This window comes from Pristiophorus japonicus, unplaced genomic scaffold (genome assembly GCF_044704955.1).
Source record: "Pristiophorus japonicus isolate sPriJap1 unplaced genomic scaffold, sPriJap1.hap1 HAP1_SCAFFOLD_207, whole genome shotgun sequence".
Lineage (NCBI taxonomy): Eukaryota > Metazoa > Chordata > Chondrichthyes > Pristiophoridae > Pristiophorus > Pristiophorus japonicus.
Window position 1 is genome coordinate 1,130,860 of NW_027251767.1, and position 17,104 is coordinate 1,147,963.

The following is a 17,104-nucleotide window of genomic DNA, read 5'->3' on the forward strand; positions in this document are numbered from 1 at the left end:
TCTTCAGTACCAGCCCATGCTGCAGCGCGGTGGGACTGTCAACCGCCAGCTACTCTTTACAGCCTGGAAAACGCGTGTGACTAACAATCACAAGAGTGTAGCTTTGACTTCTTATCAGGCTCGCAGATTTTTTGCAAGCTGCGCATTCTGAATTTAAAGACCTTGCAAGCTGCCCGACTTGGTCGTGCTGCCTGACCGCTTGCATGGCAAGTGCCTTCTTCGCGCAGCAGGCAGCATATCAGTCTGCTCAATCGAAGGTCCTGAGTCAAATGCTCAGAAAAGCAATCAATGCTCGCAAGTCGTTCTTTTGGCTTCTCTCGCCTCATATATCCATCTTTGCAAAAATCAAGACGTCTTGCTTATGACATGGCAGAAAAAGGTTTGCTGTGCTTTGACCCATCTGGCGTGAACTCAGTGACACATGAGACCACATTTCTTTCTGGAGAATTGCTCTGAGCCAAAAGCAGAGTGGAGAATGCAGGCATCGATCCCCCTATCACTCACATGCTAAGCGAGCGCTCTACCATTTGAGCTAATTCCCCAGTAGCTTTTTGCAGGTTTCCCTCATTTGCTTCTCAGTCGCCTTTTCGCACTCGTCTCCAAGCTGCTCCACGACCATCAGAGAACTGGCCCACTCCTTGTATCCAATCGACATTGCGGAGCAGCAGCGAGCGAGCAACAGCAGGACGCGAAGCCACAGTAACGAAGAAAGAAGCCGAGAAGAGCACGAGACCGTGGAAGGGAAGCGAGGTGACCGGAAAGTAGCAGCTGCCCTGTGTGTGAGGGAGCAGGCGACAGCGCTGTCTGACTGATAGCCAACTTGTTTTGCCTGAAAGGGAGTGCTGAGTGCTTTGAAGTGTTGCTGCTCTGCAGTTTGTTGAATGTACTACAATGTATCCCATATTGTACCGAATTGTACTTGAACTGAAAAGCAAGGAAATGTATCGAACGGAACTGCCATCAGCACCCAAATGTAGTGTATGGGATTGCTGACCGCAGCTAAATGTACTGAACTGCTTTTGAATGGACTGTACAAATTTTTATATGCAAATTTTGAAATTTAAAAAAACTCTGTGCTGGTGAGCAGACACAAATGCTCAAGCATAACAGCTGTGTGAAGGTGGATGCAGAGTGCATTCAGGTTTGAGACGAGAAAAGTGGTGTCCTGCTCCTTCGTGGCAACATGATGCACCATAAAGTGATGAGAACTGGTTTGAGCGAATTGCTGCTTAATCCAAAAGTACACTAGCTCCTTCGAGCCGGAATTGAACCAGCGACCGAAGGATGACTTTGCTGAGTCCTCCGTTCTACCAACTGAGCTATCGAAGGGAACCGCCAAAGATTTTACTGTGCGATGATTGTTTTCCGTGAGCATGTTGACGCATCTGGACTCGTGGCGTGGCCTGTGCGTCTTCAGTACCAGCCCATGCTGCAGCGCGGTGGGACTGTCAACCGCCAGCTACTCTTTACAGCCTGGAAAACGCGTGTGACTAACAATCACAAGAGTGTAGCTTTGACTTCTTATCAGGCTCGCAGATTTTTTGCAAGCTGCGCATTCTGAATTTAAAGACCTTGCAAGCTGCCCGACTTGGTCGTGCTGCCTGGCCGCTTGCATGGCAAGTGCCTTCTTCGCGCAGCAGGCAGCATATCAGTCTGCTCAATCGAAGGTCCTGAGTCAAATGCTCAGAAAAGCAATCAATGCTCGCAAGTCGTTCTTTTGGCTTCTCTCGCCTCATATATCCATCTTTGCAAAAATCAAGACGTCTTGCTTATGACATGGCAGAAAAAGGTTTGCTGTGCTTTGACCCATCTGGCGTGAACTCAGTGACACATGAGACCACATTTCTTTCTGGAGAATTGCTCTGAGCCAAAAGCAGAGTGGAGAATGCAGGCATCGATCCCCCTATCACTCACATGCTAAGCGAGCGCTCTACCATTTGAGCTAATTCCCCAGTAGCTTTTTGCAGGTTTCCCTCATTTGCTTCTCAGTCGCCTTTTCGCACTCGTCTCCAAGCTGCTCCACGACCATCAGAGAACTGGCCCACTCCTTGTATCCAATCGACATTGCGGAGCAGCAGCGAGCGAGCAACAGCAGGACGCGAAGCCACAGTAACGAAGAAAGAAGCCGAGAAGAGCACGAGACCGTGGAAGGGAAGCGAGGTGACCGGAAAGTAGCAGCTGCCCTGTGTGTGAGGGAGCAGGCGACAGCGCTGTCTGACTGATAGCCAACTTGTTTTGCCTGAAAGGGAGTGCTGAGTGCTTTGAAGTGTTGCTGCTCTGCAGTTTGTTGAATGTACTACAATGTATCCCATGTTGTACCGAATTGTACTTGAACTGAAAAGCAAGGAAATGTATCGAACGGAACTGCCATCAGCACCCAAATGTAGTGTATGGGATTGCTGACCGCAGCTAAATGTACTGAACTGCTTTTGAATGGACTGTACAAATTTTTATATGCAAATTTTGAAATTTAAAAAAACTCTGTGCTGGTGAGCAGACACAAATGCTCAAGCATAACAGCTGTGTGAAGGTGGATGCAGAGTGCATTCAGGTTTGAGACGAGAAAAGTGGTGTCCTGCTCCTTCGTGGCAACATGATGCACCATAAAGTGATGAGAACTGGTTTGAGCGAATTGCTGCTTAATCCAAAAGTACACTAGCTCCTTCGAGCCGGAATTGAACCAGCGACCGAAGGATGACTTTGCTGAGTCCTCCGTTCTACCAACTGAGCTATCGAAGGGAACCGCCAAAGATTTTACTGTGCGATGATTGTTTTCCGTGAGCATGTTGACGCATCTGGACTCGTGGCGTGGCCTGTGCGTCTTCAGTACCAGCCCATGCTGCAGCGCGGTGGGACTGTCAACCGCCAGCTACTCTTTACAGCCTGGAAAACGCGTGTGACTAACAATCACAAGAGTGTAGCTTTGACTTCTTATCAGGCTCGCAGATTTTTTGCAAGCTGCGCATTCTGAATTTAAAGACCTTGCAAGCTGCCCGACTTGGTCGTGCTGCCTGGCCGCTTGCATGGCAAGTGCCTTCTTCGCGCAGCAGGCAGCATATCAGTCTGCTCAATCGAAGGTCCTGAGTCAAATGCTCAGAAAAGCAATCAATGCTCGCAAGTCGTTCTTTTGGCTTCTCTCGCCTCATATATCCATCTTTGCAAAAATCAAGACGTCTTGCTTATGACATGGCAGAAAAAGGTTTGCTGTGCTTTGACCCATCTGGCGTGAACTCAGTGACACGTGAGACCACATTTCTTTCTGGAGAATTGCTCTGAGCCAAAAGCAGAGTGGAGAATGCAGGCATCAATCCCCCTACCTCTCGCATGCTAAGCGAGCGCTCTACCATTTGAACTAATTCCCCAGTAGCTTCTTGCAGGTTTCCCTCATTTGCTTCTCAGTCGCCTTTTCGCACTCGTCTCCAAGCTGCTCCACGACCATCAGAGAACTGGCCCACTCCTTGTATCCAATCGACATTGCGGAGCAGCAGCGAGCGAGCAACAGCAGGACGCGAAGCCACAGTAACGAAGAAAGAAGCCGAGAAGAGCACGAGACCGTGGAAGGGAAGCGAGGTGACCGGAAAGTAGCGGCCGCCCTGTGTGTGAGGGAGCAGGCGACAGCGCTGTCTGACTGATAGCCAACTTGTTTTGCCTGAAAGGGAGTGCTGAGTGCTTTGAAGTGTTGCTGCTCTGCAGTTTGTTGAATGTACTACAATGTATCCCATATTGTACCGAATTGTACTTGAACTGAAAAGCAAGGAAATGTATCGAACGGAACTGCCGTCAGCACCCAAATGTAGTGTATGGGATTGCTGACCGCAGCTAAATGTACTGAACTGCTTTTGAATGGACTGTACAAATTTTTATATGCAAATTTTGAAATTTAAAACTCTGTGCTGGTGAGCAGACACAAATGCTCAAGCATAACAGCTGTGTGAAGGTGGATGCAGAGTGCATTCAGGTTTGAGACGAGAAAAGTGGTGTCCTGCTCCTTCGTGGCAACATGATGCACCATAAAGTGATGAGAACTGGTTTGAGCGAATTGCTGCTCAATCCAAAAGTACACTAGCTCCTTCGAGCCGGAATTGAACCAGCGACCTAAGGATGACTTTGCTGAGTATTCCACTACAGTCCTCCGCTCTACCAACTGAGCTATCGAAGGGAAGCGCCAAATATTTTTCTGTTCGATGATTGTTTTCCGTGAGCATGTTGACGCATCTGGACTCGTGGCGTGGCCTGTGCGTCTTCAGTGCCAGCCCATGCTGCAGCGCGGTGGGACTGTCAACCGCCAGCTACTCTTTACAGCCTAGAAAACGCGTGTGACTAACAATCACAAGAGTGTAGCTTTGACTTCTTATCAGGCTCGCAGATTTTTTGCAAGCTGCGCATTCTGAATTTAAAGACCTTGCAAGCTGCCCGACTTGGTCGTGCTGCCTGGCCGCTTGCATGGCAAGTGCCTTCTTCGCGCAGCAGGCAGCATATCAGTCTGCTCAATCGAAGGTCCTGAGTCAAATGCTCAGAAAAGCAATCAATGCTCGCAAGTCGTTCTTTTGGCTTCTCTCGCCTCATATATCCATCTTTGCAAAAATCAAGACGTCTTGCTTATGACATGGCAGAAAAAGGTTTGCTGTGCTTTGACCCATCTGGCGTGAACTCAGTGACACGTGAGACCACATTTCTTTCTGGAGAATTGCTCTGAGCCAAAAGCAGAGTGGAGAATGCAGGCATCGATCCCCCTATCACTCACATGCTAAGCCAGCGCTCTACCATTTGAGCTAATTCCCCAGTAGCTTCTTGCAGGTTTCCCTCATTTGCTTCTCAGTCGCCTTTTCGCACTCGTCTCCAAGCTGCTCCACGACCATCAGAGAACTGGCCCACTCCTTGTATCCAATCGACATTGCGGAGCAGCAGCGAGCGAGCAACAGCAGGACGTAAAGCCACAGTAACGAAGAAAGAAGACGAGAAGAGCACGAGACCGTGGAAGGGAAGCGAGGTGACCGGAAAGTAGCGGCCGCCCTGTGTGTGAGGGAGCAGGCGACAGCGCTGTCTGACTGATGGCCAACTTGTTTTGCCTGAAAGGGAGTGCTGAGTGCTTTGAAGTGTTGCTGCTCTGCAGTTTGTTGAATGTACTACAATGTATCCCATATTGTACCGAATTGTACTTGAACTGAAAAGCAAGGAAATGTATTGAACGGAACTGCCGTCAGCACCCAAATGTAGTGTATGGGATTGCTGACCGCAGCTAAATGTACTGAACTGCTTTTGAATGGACTGTACAAATTTTTATATGCAAATTTTGAAATTTAAAAAAACTCTGTGCTGGTGAGCAGACACAAATGCTCAAGCATAACAGCTGTGTGAAGGTGGATGCAGAGTGCATTCAGGTTTGAGACGAGAAAAGTGGTGTCCTGCTCCTTCGTGGCAACATGATGCACCATAAAGTGATGAGAACTGGTTTGAGCGAATTGCTGCTTAATCCAAAAGTACACTAGCTCCTTCGAGCCGGAATTGAACCAGCGACCTAAGGATGACTTTGCTGAATATTCCACTACAGTCCTCCGCTCTACCAACTGAGCTATCGAAGGGAAGCGCCAAAGATTTTTCTGTGCGATGATTGTTTTCCGTGAGCATGTTGACGCATCTGGACTCGTGACGTGGCCTGTGCGTCTTCAGTACCAGCCCATGCTGCAGCGCGGTGGGACTGTCAACCGCCAGCTACTCTTTACAGCCTGGAAAACGCGTGTGACTAACAATCACAAGAGTGTAGCTTTGACTTCTTATCAGGCTCGCAGATTTTTTGCAAGCTGCGCATTCTGAATTTAAAGACCTTGCAAGCTGCCCGACTTGGTCGTGCTGCCTGGCCGCTTGCATGGCAAGTGCCTTCTTCGCGCAGCAGGCAGCATATCAGTCTGCTCAATCGAAGGTCCTGAGTCAAATGCTCAGAAAAGCAATCAATGCTCGCAAGTCGTTCTTTTGGCTTCTCTCGCCTCATATATCCATCTTTGCAAAAATCAAGACGTCTTGCTTATGACATGGCAGAAAAAGGTTTGCTGTGCTTTGACCCATCTGGCGTGAACTCAGTGACACATGAGACCACATTTCTTTCTGGAGAATTGCTCTGAGCCAAAAGCAGAGTGGAGAATGCAGGCATCGATCCCCCTATCACTCACATGCTAAGCGAGCGCTCTACCATTTGAGCTAATTCCCCAGTAGCTTTTTGCAGGTTTCCCTCATTTGCTTCTCAGTCGCCTTTTCGCACTCGTCTCCAAGCTGCTCCACGACCATCAGAGAACTGGCCCACTCCTTGTATCCAATCGACATTGCGGAGCAGCAGCGAGCGAGCAACAGCAGGACGCAAAGCCACAGTAACGAAGAAAGAAGCCGAGAAGAGCACGAGACCGTGGAAGGGAAGCGAGGTGACCGGAAAGTAGCGGCCGCCCTGTGTGTGAGGGAGCAGGCGACAGCGCTGTCTGACTGATGGCCAACTTGTTTTGCCTGAAAGGGAGTGCTGAGTGCTTTGAAGTGTTGCTGCTCTGCAGTTTGTTGAATGTACTACAATGTATCCCATATTGTACCGAATTGTACTTGAACTGAAAAGCAAGGAAATGTATCGAACGGAACTGCCGTCAGCACCCAAATGTAGTGTATGGGATTGCTGACCGCAGCTAAATGTACTGAACTGCTTTTGAATGGACTGTACAAATTTTTATATGCAAATTTTGAAATTTAAAAAAACTCTGTGCTGGTGAGCAGACACAAATGCTCAAGCATAACAGCTGTGTGAAGGTGGATGCAGAGTGCATTCAGGTTTGAGACGAGAAAAGTGGTGTCCTGCTCCTTCGTGGCAACATGATGCACCATAAAGTGATGAGAACTGGTTTGAGCGAATTGCTGCTTAATCCAAAAGTACACTAGCTCCTTCGAGCCGGAATTGAACCAGCGACCTAAGGATGACTTTGCTGAGTCCTCCGTTCTACCAACTGAGCTATCGAAGGGAACCGCCAAAGATTTTACTGTGCGATGATTGTTTTCCGTGAGCATGTTGACGCATCTGGACTCGTGGCGTGGCCTGTGCGTCTTCAGTACCAGCCCATGCTGCAGCGCGGTGGGACTGTCAACCGCCAGCTACTCTTTACAGCCTGGAAAACGCGTGTGACTAACAATCACAAGAGTGTAGCTTTGACTTCTTATCAGGCTCGCAGATTTTTTGCAAGCTGCGCATTCTGAATTTAAAGACCTTGCAAGCTGCCCGACTTGGTCGTGCTGCCTGGCCGCTTGCATGGCAAGTGCCTTCTTCGCGCAGCAGGCAGCATATCAGTCTGCTCAATCGAAGGTCCTGAGTCAAATGCTCAGAAAAGCAATCAATGCTCGCAAGTCGTTCTTTTGGCTTCTCTCGCCTCATATATCCATCTTTGCAAAAATCAAGACGTCTTGCTTATGACATGGCAGAAAAATGTTTGCTGTGCTTTGACCCATCTGGCGTGAACTCAGTGACACGTGAGACCACATTTCTTTCTGGAGAATTGCTCTGAGCCAAAAGCAGAGTGAAGAATGCAGGCATTGATCCCCCTATCACTCACATGCTAAGCGAGCGCTCTACCATTTGAGCTAATTCCCCAGTAGCTTCTTGCAGGTTTCCCTCATGTGCTTCTCAGTCGCCTTTTCGCACTCGTCTCCAAGCTGCTCCACGACCATCAGAGAACTGGCCCACTCCTTGTATCCAATCGACATTGCGGAGCAGCAGCGAGCGAGCAACAGCAGGACGCGAAGCCACAGTAACGAAGAAAGAAGCCGAGAAGAGCACGAGACCGTGGAAGGGAAGCGAGGTGACCGGAAAGTAGCGGCCGCCCTGTGTGTGAGGGAGCAGGCGACAGCGCTGTCTGACTGATAGCCAACTTGTTTTGCCTGAAAGGGAGTGCTGAGTGCTTTGAAGTGTTGCTGCTCTGCAGTTTGTTGAATGTACTACAATGTATCCCATATTGTACCGAATTGTACTTGAACTGAAAAGCAAGGAAATGTATCGAACGGAACTGCCGTCAGCACCCAAATGTAGTGTATGGGATTGCTGACCGCAGCTAAATGTACTGAACTGCTTTTGAATGGACTGTACAAATTTTTATATGCAAATTTTGAAATTTAAAAAAACTCTGTGCTGGTGAGCAGACACAAATGCTCAAGCATAACAGCTGTGTGAAGGTGGATGCAGAGTGCATTCAGGTTTGAGACGAGAAAAGTGGTGTCCTGCTCCTTCGTGGCAACATGATGCACCATAAAGTGATGAGAACTGGTTTGAGCGAATTGCTGCTCAATCCAAAAGTACACTAGCTCCTTCGAGCCGGAATTGAACCAGCGACCTAAGGATGACTTTGCTGAGTATTCCACTACAGTCCTCCGCTCTACCAACTGAGCTATCGAAGGGAAGCGCCAAATATTTTTCTGTTCGATGATTGTTTTCCGTGAGCATGTTGACGCATCTGGACTCGTGGCGTGGCCTGTGCGTCTTCAGTGCCAGCCCATGCTGCAGCGCGGTGGGACTGTCAACCGCCAGCTACTCTTTACAGCCTAGAAAACGCGTGTGACTAACAATCACAAGAGTGTAGCTTTGACTTCTTATCAGGCTCGCAGATTTTTTGCAAGCTGCGCATTCTGAATTTAAAGACCTTGCAAGCTGCCCGACTTGGTCGTGCTGCCTGGCCGCTTGCATGGCAAGTGCCTTCTTCGCGCAGCAGGCAGCATATCAGTCTGCTCAATCGAAGGTCCTGAGTCAAATGCTCAGAAAAGCAATCAATGCTCGCAAGTCGTTCTTTTGGCTTCTCTCGCCTCATATATCCATCTTTGCAAAAATCAAGACGTCTTGCTTATGACATGGCAGAAAAAGGTTTGCTGTGCTTTGACCCATCTGGCGTGAACTCAGTGACACGTGAGACCACATTTCTTTCTGGAGAATTGCTCTGAGCCAAAAGCAGAGTGGAGAATGCAGGCATCGATCCCCCTATCACTCACATGCTAAGCGAGCGCTCTACCATTTGAGCTAATTCCCCAGTAGCTTCTTGCAGGTTTCCCTCATTTGCTTCTCAGTCGCCTTTTCGCACTCGTCTCCAAGCTGCTCCACGACCATCAGAGAACTGGCCCACTCCTTGTATCCAATCGACATTGCGGAGCAGCAGCGAGCGAGCAACAGCAGGACGTAAAGCCACAGTAACGAAGAAAGAAGCCGAGAAGAGCACGAGACCGTGGAAGGGAAGCGAGGTGACCGGAAAGTAGCGGCCGCCCTGTGTGTGAGGGAGCAGGCGACAGCGCTGTCTGACTGATGGCCAACTTGTTTTGCCTGAAAGGGAGTGCTGAGTGCTTTGAAGTGTTGCTGCTCTGCAGTTTGTTGAATGTACTACAATGTATCCCATATTGTACCGAATTGTACTTGAACTGAAAAGCAAGGAAATGTATTGAACGGAACTGCCGTCAGCACCCAAATGTAGTGTATGGGATTGCTGACCGCAGCTAAATGTACTGAACTGCTTTTGAATGGACTGTACAAATTTTTATATGCAAATTTTGAAATTTAAAAAAACTCTGTGCTGGTGAGCAGACACAAATGCTCAAGCATAACAGCTGTGTGAAGGTGGATGCAGAGTGCATTCAGGTTTGAGACGAGAAAAGTGGTGTCCTGCTCCTTCGTGGCAACATGATGCACCATAAAGTGATGAGAACTGGTTTGAGCGAATTGCTGCTTAATCCAAAAGTACACTAGCTCCTTCGAGCCGGAATTGAACCAGCGACCTAAGGATGACTTTGCTGAATATTCCACTACAGTCCTCCGCTCTACCAACTGAGCTATCGAAGGGAAGCGCCAAAGATTTTTCTGTGCGATGATTGTTTTCCGTGAGCATGTTGACGCATCTGGACTCGTGACGTGGCCTGTGCGTCTTCAGTACCAGCCCATGCTGCAGCGCGGTGGGACTGTCAACCGCCAGCTACTCTTTACAGCCTGGAAAACGCGTGTGACTAACAATCACAAGAGTGTAGCTTTGACTTCTTATCAGGCTCGCAGATTTTTTGCAAGCTGCGCATTCTGAATTTAAAGACCTTGCAAGCTGCCCGACTTGGTCGTGCTGCCTGGCCGCTTGCATGGCAAGTGCCTTCTTCGCGCAGCAGGCAGCATATCAGTCTGCTCAATCGAAGGTCCTGAGTCAAATGCTCAGAAAAGCAATCAATGCTCGCAAGTCGTTCTTTTGGCTTCTCTCGCCTCATATATCCATCTTTGCAAAAATCAAGACGTCTTGCTTATGACATGGCAGAAAAAGGTTTGCTGTGCTTTGACCCATCTGGCGTGAACTCAGTGACACATGAGACCACATTTCTTTCTGGAGAATTGCTCTGAGCCAAAAGCAGAGTGGAGAATGCAGGCATCGATCCCCCTATCACTCACATACTAAGCGAGCGCTCTACCATTTGAGCTAATTCCCCAGTAGCTTTTTGCAGGTTTCCCTCATTTGCTTCTCAGTCGCCTTTTCGCACTCGTCTCCAAGCTGCTCCACGACCATCAGAGAACTGGCCCACTCCTTGTATCCAATCGACATTGCGGAGCAGCAGCGAGCGAGCAACAGCAGGACGCAAAGCCACAGTAACGAAGAAAGAAGCCGAGAAGAGCACGAGACCGTGGAAGGGAAGCGAGGTGACCGGAAAGTAGCGGCCGCCCTGTGTGTGAGGGAGCAGGCGACAGCGCTGTCTGACTGATGGCCAACTTGTTTTGCCTGAAAGGGAGTGCTGAGTGCTTTGAAGTGTTGCTGCTCTGCAGTTTGTTGAATGTACTACAATGTATCCCATATTGTACCGAATTGTACTTGAACTGAAAAGCAAGGAAATGTATCGAACGGAACTGCCGTCAGCACCCAAATGTAGTGTATGGGATTGCTGACCGCAGCTAAATGTACTGAACTGCTTTTGAATGGACTGTACAAATTTTTATATGCAAATTTTGAAATTTAAAAAAACTCTGTGCTGGTGAGCAGACACAAATGCTCAAGCATAACAGCTGTGTGAAGGTGGATGCAGAGTGCATTCAGGTTTGAGACGAGAAAAGTGGTGTCCTGCTCCTTCGTGGCAACATGATGCACCATAAAGTGATGAGAACGGGTTTGAGCGAATTGCTGCTTAATCCAAAAGTACACTAGCTCCTTCGAGCCGGAATTGAACCAGCGACCTAAGGATGACTTTGCTGAGTCCTCCGTTCTACCAACTGAGCTATCGAAGGGAACCGCCAAAGATTTTACTGTGCGATGATTGTTTTCCGTGAGCATGTTGACGCATCTGGACTCGTGGCGTGGCCTGTGCGTCTTCAGTACCAGCCCATGCTGCAGCGCGGTGGGACTGTCAACCGCCAGCTACTCTTTACAGCCTGGAAAACGCGTGTGACTAACAATCACAAGAGTGTAGCTTTGACTTCTTATCAGGCTCGCAGATTTTTTGCAAGCTGCGCATTCTGAATTTAAAGACCTTGCAAGCTGCCCGACTTGGTCGTGCTGCCTGGCCGCTTGCATGGCAAGTGCCTTCTTCGCGCAGCAGGCAGCATATCAGTCTGCTCAATCGAAGGTCCTGAGTCAAATGCTCAGAAAAGCAATCAATGCTCGCAAGTCGTTCTTTTGGCTTCTCTCGCCTCATATATCCATCTTTGCAAAAATCAAGACGTCTTGCTTATGACCCATCTGGCGTGAACTCAGTGACACGTGAGACCACATTTCTTTCTGGAGAATTGCTCTGAGCCAAAAGCAGAGTGGAGAATGCAGGCATCAATCCCCCTACCTCTCGCATGCTAAGCGAGCGCTCTACCATTTGAACTAATTCCCCAGTAGCTTCTTGCAGGTTTCCCTCATTTGCTTCTCAGTCGCCTTTTCGCACTCGTCTCCAAGCTGCTCCACGACCATCAGAGAACTGGCCCACTCCTTGTATCCAATCGACATTGCGGAGCAGCAGCGAGCGAGCAACAGCAGGACGCGAAGCCACAGTAACGAAGAAAGAAGCCGAGAAGAGCACGAGACCGTGGAAGGGAAACGAGGTGACCGGAAAGTAGCGGCCGCCCTGTGTGTGAGGGAGCAGGCGACAGCGCTGTCTGACTGATAGCCAACTTGTTTTGCCTGAAAGGGAGTGCTGAGTGCTTTGAAGTGTTGCTGCTCTGCAGTTTGTTGAATGTACTACAATGTATCCCATATTGTACCGAATTGTACTTGAACTGAAAAGCAAGGAAATGTATCGAACGGAACTGCCGTCAGCACCCAAATGTAGTGTATGGGATTGCTGACCGCAGCTAAATGTACTGAACTGCTTTTGAATGGACTGTACAAATTTTTATATGCAAATTTTGAAATTTAAAAAAACTCTGCGCTGGTGAGCAGACACAAATGCTCAAGCATAACAGCTGTGTGAAGGTGGATGCAGAGTGCATTCAGGTTTGAGACGAGAAAAGTGGTGTCCTGCTCCTTCGTGGCAACATGATGCACCATAAAGTGATGAGAACTGGTTTGAGCGAATTGCTGCTCAATCCAAAAGGACACTAGCTCCTTCGAGCCGGAATTGAACCAGCGACCTAAGGATGACTTTGCTGAGTATTCCACTACAGTCCTCCGCTCTACCAACTGAGCTATCGAAGGGAAGCGCCAAAGATTTTTCTGTTCGATGATTGTTTTCCGTGAGCATGTTGACGCATCTGGACTCGTGGCGTGGCCTGTGCGTCTTCAGTGCCAGCCCATGCTGCAGCGCGGTGGGACTGTCAACCGCCAGCTACTCTTTACAGCCTGGAAAACGCGTGTGACTAACAATCACAAGAGTGTAGCTTTGACTTCTTATCAGGCTCGCAGATTTTTTGCAAGCTGCGCATTCTGAATTTAAAGACCTTGCAAGCTGCCCGACTTGGTCGTGCTGCCTGGCCGCTTGCATGGCAAGTGCCTTCTTCGCGCAGCAGGCAGCATATCAGTCTGCTCAATCGAAGGTCCTGAGTCAAATGCTCAGAAAAGCAATCAATGCTCGCAAGTCGTTCTTTTGGCTTCTCTCGCCTCATATATCCATCTTTGCAAAAATCAAGACGTCTTGCTTATGACATGGCAGAAAAAGGTTTGCTGTGCTTTGACCCATCTGGCGTGAACTCAGTGACACGTGAGACCACATTTCTTTCTGGAGAATTGCTCTGAGCCAAAAGCAGAGTGGAGAGTGCAGGCATCGATCCCGCTACCTCTCACATGCTAAGCGAGCGCTCTACCATTTGAGCTAATTCCCCAGTAGCTTCTTGCAGGTTTCCCTCATTTGCTTCACAGTCGCCTTTTCGCACTCGTCTCCAAGCTGCTCCACGACCATCAGAGAACTGGCCCACTCCTTGTATCCAATCGACATTGCGGAGCAGCAGCGAGCGAGCAACAGCAGGACGCGAAGCCACAGTAACGAAGAAAGAAGCCGAGAAGAGCACGAGACCGTGGAAGGGAAGCGAGGTGACCGGAAAGTAGCGGCCGCCCTGTGTGTGAGGGAGCAGGCGACAGCGCTGTCTGACTGATAGCCAACTTGTTTTGCCTGAAAGGGAGTGCTGAGTGCTTTGAAGTGTTGCTGCTCTGCAGTTTGTTGAATGTACTACAATGTATCCCATATTGTACCGAATTGTACTTGAACTGAAAAGCAAGGAAATGTATCGAACGGAACTGCCGTCAGCACCCAAATGTAGTGTATGGGATTGCTGACCGCAGCTAAATGTACTGAACTGCTTTTGAATGGACTGTACAAATTTTTATATGCAAATTTTGAAATTTAAAAAAACTCTGTGCTGGTGAGCAGACACAAATGCTCAAGCATAACAGCTGTGTGAAGGTGGATGCAGAGTGCATTCAGGTTTGAGACGAGAAAAGTGGTGTCCTGCTCCTTCGTGGCAACATGATGCACCATAAAGTGATGAGAACTGGTTTGAGCGAATTGCTGCTCAATCCAAAAGTACACTAGCTCCTTCGAGCCGGAATTGAACCAGCGACCTAAGGATGACTTTGCTGAGTATTCCACTACAGTCCTCCGCTCTACCAACTGAGCTATCGAAGGGAAGTGCCAAAGATTTTTCTGTTCGATGATTGTTTTCCGTGAGCATGTTGACGCATCTGGACTCGTGGCGTGGCCTGTGCGTCTTCAGTGCCAGCCCATGCTGCAGCGCGGTGGGACTGTCAACCGCCAGCTACTCTTTACAGCCTGGAAAACGCGTGTGACTAACAATCACAAGAGTGTAGCTTTGACTTCTTATCAGGCTCGCAGATTTTTTGCAAGCTGCGCATTCTGAATTTAAAGACCTTGCAAGCTGCCCGACTTGGTCGTGCTGCCTGGCCGCTTGCATGGCAAGTGCCTTCTTCGCGCAGCAGGCAGCATATCAGTCTGCTCAATCGAAGGTCCTGAGTCAAATGCTCAGAAAAGCAATCAATGCTCGCAAGTCGTTCTTTTGGCTTCTCTCGCCTCATATATCCATCTTTGCAAAAATCAAGACGTCTTGCTTATGACATGGCAGAAAAAGGTTTGCTGTGCTTTGACCCATCTGGCGTGAACTCAGTGACACGTGAGACCACATTTCTTTCTGGAGAATTGCTCTGAGCCAAAAGCAGAGTGGAGAATGCAGGCATCGATCCCCCTATCACTCACATGCTAAGCGAGCGCTCTACCATTTGAGCTAATTCCCCAGTAGCTTCTTGCAGGTTTCCCTCATTTGCTTCTCAGTCGCCTTTTCGCACTCGTCTCCAAGCTGCTCCACGACCATCAGAGAACTGGCCCACTCCTTGTATCCAATCGACATTGCGGAGCAGCAGCGAGTGAGCAACAGCAGGACGTAAAGCCACAGTAACGAAGAAAGAAGCCGAGAAGAGCACGAGACCGTGGAAGGGAAGCGAGGTGACCGGAAAGTAGCGGCCGCCCTGTGTGTGAGGGAGCAGGCGACAGCGCTGTCTGACTGATGGCCAACTTGTTTTGCCTGAAAGGGAGTGCTGAGTGCTTTGAAGTGTTGCTGCTCTGCAGTTTGTTGAATGTACTACAATGTATCCCATATTGTACCGAATTGTACTTGAACTGAAAAGCAAGGAAATGTATTGAACGGAACTGCCGTCAGCACCCAAATGTACTGTATAGGATTGCTGACCGCAGCTAAATGTACTGAACTGCTTTTGAATGGACTGTACAAATTTTTATATGCAAATTTTGAAATTTAAAAAAACTCTGTGCTGGTGAGCAGACACAAATGCTCAAGCATAACAGCTGTGTGAAGGTGGATGCAGAGTGCATTCAGGTTTGAGACGAGAAAAGTGGTGTCCTGCTCCTTCGTGGCAACATGATGCACCATAAAGTGATGAGAACTGGTTTGAGCGAATTGCTGCTTAATCCAAAAGTACACTAGCTCCTTCGAGCCGGAATTGAACCAGCGACCTAAGGATGACTTTGCTGAATATTCCACTACAGTCCTCCGCTCTACCAACTGAGCTATCGAAGGGAAGCGCCAAAGATTTTTCTGTGCGATGATTGTTTTCCGTGAGCATGTTGACGCATCTGGACTCGTGACGTGGCCTGTGCGTCTTCAGTACCAGCCCATGCTGCAGCGCGGTGGGACTGTCAACCGCCAGCTACTCTTTACAGCCTGGAAACGCGTGTGACTAACAATCACAAGAGTGTAGCTTTGACTTCTTATCAGGCTCGCAGATTTTTTGCAAGCTGCGCATTCTGAATTTAAAGACCTTGCAAGCTGCCCGACTTGGTCGTGCTGCCTGGCCGCTTGCATGGCAAGTGCCTTCTTCGCGCAGCAGGCAGCATATCAGTCTGCTCAATCGAAGGTCCTGAGTCAAATGCTCAGAAAAGCAATCAATGCTCGCAAGTCGTTCTTTTGGCTTCTCTCGCCTCATATATCCATCTTTGCAAAAATCAAGACGTCTTGCTTATGACATGGCAGAAAAAGGTTTGCTGTGCTTTGACCCATCTGGCGTGAACTCAGTGACACATGAGACCACATTTCTTTCTGGAGAATTGCTCTGAGCCAAAAGCAGAGTGGAGAATGCAGGCATCGATCCCCCTATCACTCACATGCTAAGCGAGCGCTCTACCATTTGAGCTAATTCCCCAGTAGCTTTTTGCAGGTTTCCCTCATTTGCTTCTCAGTCGCCTTTTCGCACTCGTCTCCAAGCTGCTCCACGACCATCAGAGAACTGGCCCACTCCTTGTATCCAATCGACATTGCGGAGCAGCAGCGAGCGAGCAACAGCAGGACGCGAAGCCACAGTAACGAAGAAAGAAGCCGAGAAGAGCACGAGACCGTGGAAGGGAAGCGAGGTGACCGGAAAGTAGCAGCTGCCCTGTGTGTGAGGGAGCAGGCGACAGCGCTGTCTGACTGATAGCCAACTTGTTTTGCCTGAAAGGGAGTGCTGAGTGCTTTGAAGTGTTGCTGCTCTGCAGTTTGTTGAATGTACTACAATGTATCCCATATTGTACCGAATTGTACTTGAACTGAAAAGCAAGGAAATGTATCGAACGGAACTGCCGTCAGCACCCAAATGTAGTGTATGGGATTGCTGACCGCAGCTAAATGTACTGAACTGCTTTTGAATGGACTGTACAAATTTTTATATGCAAATTTTGAAATTTAAAAAAACTCTGTGCTGGTGAGCAGACACAAATGCTCAAGCATAACAGCTGTGTGAAGGTGGATGCAGAGTGCATTCAGGTTTGAGACGAGAAAAGTGGTGTCCTGCTCCTTCGTGGCAACATGATGCACCATAAAGTGATGAGAACTGGTTTGAGCGAATTGCTGCTTAATCCAAAAGTACACTAGCTCCTTCGAGCCGGAATTGAACCAGCGACCTAAGGATGACTTTGCTGAATATTCCACTACAGTCCTCCGCTCTACCAACTGAGCTATCGAAGGGAAGCGCCAAAGATTTTTCTGTGCGATGATTGTTTTCCGTGAGCATGTTGACGCATCTGGACTCGTGACGTGGCCTGTGCGTCTTCAGTACCAGCCCATGCTGCAGCGCGGTGGGACTGTCAACCGCCAGCTACTCTTTACAGCCTGGAAAACGCGTGTGACTAACAATCACAAGAGTGTAGCTTTGACTTCTTA

At 48.8% G+C, this 17,104-nt stretch overlaps 10 non-coding genes across 10 annotated transcripts; all 10 read right to left on the reverse strand.

Annotated features, from left to right (window-relative positions):
* Positions 1 to 4,067: 4,067 nt before the first annotated feature.
* trnay-gua (transfer RNA tyrosine (anticodon GUA)) lies at positions 4,068 to 4,159 on the reverse strand. The gene is given in 2 exon segments: positions 4,068 to 4,103; positions 4,123 to 4,159. It is a non-coding gene; the product is annotated as a tRNA-Tyr (tRNA).
* A 1,331-nt stretch (positions 4,160 to 5,490) lies between these two features.
* trnay-gua (transfer RNA tyrosine (anticodon GUA)) lies at positions 5,491 to 5,582 on the reverse strand. The gene is given in 2 exon segments: positions 5,491 to 5,526; positions 5,546 to 5,582. It is a non-coding gene; the product is annotated as a tRNA-Tyr (tRNA).
* Positions 5,583 to 6,913: 1,331 nt separating this feature from the next.
* trnal-cag (transfer RNA leucine (anticodon CAG)) lies at positions 6,914 to 6,992 on the reverse strand. The gene is given in 2 exon segments: positions 6,914 to 6,949; positions 6,956 to 6,992. It is a non-coding gene; the product is annotated as a tRNA-Leu (tRNA).
* Positions 6,993 to 8,323: 1,331 nt separating this feature from the next.
* trnay-gua (transfer RNA tyrosine (anticodon GUA)) lies at positions 8,324 to 8,415 on the reverse strand. The gene is given in 2 exon segments: positions 8,324 to 8,359; positions 8,379 to 8,415. It is a non-coding gene; the product is annotated as a tRNA-Tyr (tRNA).
* A 1,331-nt stretch (positions 8,416 to 9,746) lies between these two features.
* Positions 9,747 to 9,838, reverse strand: trnay-gua (transfer RNA tyrosine (anticodon GUA)). The gene is given in 2 exon segments: positions 9,747 to 9,782; positions 9,802 to 9,838. It is a non-coding gene; the product is annotated as a tRNA-Tyr (tRNA).
* Positions 9,839 to 11,169: 1,331 nt separating this feature from the next.
* Positions 11,170 to 11,248, reverse strand: trnal-cag (transfer RNA leucine (anticodon CAG)). The gene is given in 2 exon segments: positions 11,170 to 11,205; positions 11,212 to 11,248. It is a non-coding gene; the product is annotated as a tRNA-Leu (tRNA).
* Positions 11,249 to 12,549: 1,301 nt separating this feature from the next.
* On the reverse strand, positions 12,550 to 12,641 carry trnay-gua (transfer RNA tyrosine (anticodon GUA)). Its single transcript is given in 2 exon segments — positions 12,550 to 12,585; positions 12,605 to 12,641. It is a non-coding gene; the product is annotated as a tRNA-Tyr (tRNA).
* A 1,331-nt stretch (positions 12,642 to 13,972) lies between these two features.
* On the reverse strand, positions 13,973 to 14,064 carry trnay-gua (transfer RNA tyrosine (anticodon GUA)). The gene is given in 2 exon segments: positions 13,973 to 14,008; positions 14,028 to 14,064. It is a non-coding gene; the product is annotated as a tRNA-Tyr (tRNA).
* A 1,331-nt stretch (positions 14,065 to 15,395) lies between these two features.
* Positions 15,396 to 15,487, reverse strand: trnay-gua (transfer RNA tyrosine (anticodon GUA)). The gene is given in 2 exon segments: positions 15,396 to 15,431; positions 15,451 to 15,487. It is a non-coding gene; the product is annotated as a tRNA-Tyr (tRNA).
* Positions 15,488 to 16,817: 1,330 nt separating this feature from the next.
* Positions 16,818 to 16,909, reverse strand: trnay-gua (transfer RNA tyrosine (anticodon GUA)). Its single transcript is given in 2 exon segments — positions 16,818 to 16,853; positions 16,873 to 16,909. It is a non-coding gene; the product is annotated as a tRNA-Tyr (tRNA).
* Positions 16,910 to 17,104: the final 195 nt, after the last annotated feature.